The sequence below is a fragment of the Neomonachus schauinslandi genome, chromosome 1, assembly GCF_002201575.2.
Source record: "Neomonachus schauinslandi chromosome 1, ASM220157v2, whole genome shotgun sequence".
Taxonomy (NCBI): Eukaryota; Metazoa; Chordata; class Mammalia; order Carnivora; family Phocidae; genus Neomonachus; species Neomonachus schauinslandi.
Genome location: NC_058403.1, coordinates 76,148,695 through 76,151,249, shown reverse-complemented (window position 1 = coordinate 76,151,249; position 2,555 = coordinate 76,148,695). Strand labels below are relative to the sequence as shown.

Here is a 2,555-nt window from a genome sequence, read left to right as displayed (position 1 = left end):
CATAACGTTCAAGAAATGTTATGTAAAAATTGTTCAATATCGTATTATAAGAATTAGAATAATAGCAATAATAAGCATTATTACCAGGAGAAATGCTAATGTCTACAGCTATACTTCACTCATACTCTTATAAACCTCATTAAAGAGAAGGAGAAAAAGATGACAACTATGGGCTATTGGGAATATCATTAATTCAAAAAATACTAATTGAGAGATAAGATTAACTGAGAATTCGAAAGACAACATGAGTGTGGGGCCCAGCTCCAGCCCCAATGCCCACCTGGCCCCAAAATATCCAATTCTAGGGACTCTTCTCCAATGCCTGAGATTTGTGGCCCTGAAGAAAATTATGCATCCTTGCAAATGTCATCTGTTGAAACACCCCACTCAGGGACTATCTCTCTTCTTCCTTCCTCCATGGATCTGCTTATTCAGGGCAGCCCTGATTCTTCCACCAATCTCAGAGTAAAACTACTACCCACTTCTGTAGAGGAGAGCATGGTGAAGAAGGAAGATGTGGCCCAGGGCAAGAAACACAAGATCAGAACTGTGTTCTCTCAGGGCCCCTGGTGGCTCAGTCAGTTAAGCATCTGCCTTTGGCTCAGGTCATGATCCTGGGGTCCTGGGATTGAGCCCTGTGTTAGGCTCCCTGCTCAGCAGGGAGTCTGCTTCTCCCTCTCCCTCTGCCCCTCCCGCCCCACTTGTGTTTTTTCTCTTTCCCTCTCTCTCAAATAAATGAATAAAATCTTAAAAACAAAACAAAGAAACAAACAAAAACGTGTTCTCTCAGACCCAGCAATATGTCCTCAATGATAGATTACAGAGACAGAAATACCTCAGTCTCCAGAAGATGCAAGAACTTTCCAACATTCTGAACCTTAGCTATAAGCAGGTTAAGACCTGGTTCTAGAACCAGAGAATGAAATGGAAGAGGTGGCAGAAAAAATTAACTGGCCAAAGAATAGCAAGACTGTGACTCAGAACAGCTCAGCAACTACAGAATACCCAGGCTTCTATTCCTCTCACCAGGATACCTGATGAACACTTCTGGAAACCTTCCAATATGAAGCAACCAGACCCAGAACAGCCAGTCTTGGAGCAACCATTCCTGGAACAGTCAGACGTGCTGCCCCCAAGCCTGGAACAACCGGACCTGAGTCAATCAGTTCCACAAGCGTGGAGAGGAATCCCTGCAGGGCCAGATCCTGTTCCAGCAAAATTCTGTCAGGGACTTGGAGTCCATCTTAGAAACTGCTGGGGACAGCCATAGTATAATAAAGTAATCCACTAAGTATTTTAGTATCCCGCAAATAATGGATTTATTCCCAAATTACTCTGTGAACCTATAGCGTGCTGATGTGTGACGATGAGTATATTATTCAATCTCAATTTGGGCAGTGGCTGTTTTTTTTTTTTTATTCTTATGTTAATCCCCATACATTACATCATTAGTTTTAGATGAAGTGTTCCATGATTCATTGTTTGTGCATAACACCCAGTGCTCCATGCAGAACGTGCCCTCCTCAATACCCACCACCAGGCTAACCCATCCTCCCACCCCCCTCCCCTCTAGAACCCTGTTTGTTTTTCAGAGTCCATCATCTCTCATGGTTCGTCTACCCCTCCGATTTCCCCCACTTCATTCTTCCCCTCCCGCTACCTTCTTCTTCTTCTTCTTGGGCAGTGGCTGTTTTACTTGTAGGATTTGTCTTTTAGGGTCCTGTATCTCTGCCTTGAAATTCTGTTTCTCATTATGTTAATTGTGTCCATTGAGAGGGTAAGATTGGAGTCTAATCAAAGACGTTTCAGTAGCACTGGCTGCTACAGACAACGTGATAAAAGATGTTTCTGGCTAGAGATAACTAGATATAATATTAATATGAATATCTTTAGGTTTTAGAATCTAACCTCAAGAACAGGAAGTAGAAATACAAAGACATGTGATAAAGGATTATTTGTATTTTCTGAGATTGTGAGGCTTTACTTGTTAATAACCTCAACTGCTACGGTGAAGTGTTGAACTATAATGTGCTTCATTGATTTCCTCTGCCCTTGTGCTGTTTTACTGCAACTACTCATTTGTTCATCATTCTAGTATTTGTAGAAAGATGTTTTGTATTTTAATGTATTATGATAATAGTACCAGTTTAGCTGGTTGATTTGTAGGTGTAAGTACAAATAAATAAAATACCCAGTTAAAAATATTTATTGAGTACCTGCTATGTGCCTGGCACTGTGGTAAGCATTGCTATAAAATCACATCATGACGATTATCATATAGTCCAACAGAACTTATAAAACATTATTAGACATTGGAACTCAAATGAAAGTAAAAAAAGAGGGGCGCCTGGGTGTCTCAGTTGTTAAGTAAGCATCTGCCTTCGGTTCAGGTCATGATCCTAGGGTCCTGGGATCGAGCCCCACATCGGGCTCTCTGCTCAGCGGGAAGCCTGCTTCTCCCTCTCCTGCTCCCCCTGCTTGTGTTCCCTCTCTCACTGTCTCTCTCTGTCAAAATAAATAAATAAAATCTTTAAAAAAATAGAAAGTAAAAAAAG

General features: G+C 41.4%; 1 pseudogene; it reads left to right on the top strand.

The window, feature by feature from the left end:
- The first annotated feature begins 318 nt into the window (after positions 1 to 318).
- On the top strand, positions 319 to 1,182 carry LOC110582617 (annotated as a pseudogene).
- Positions 1,183 to 2,555: the final 1,373 nt, after the last annotated feature.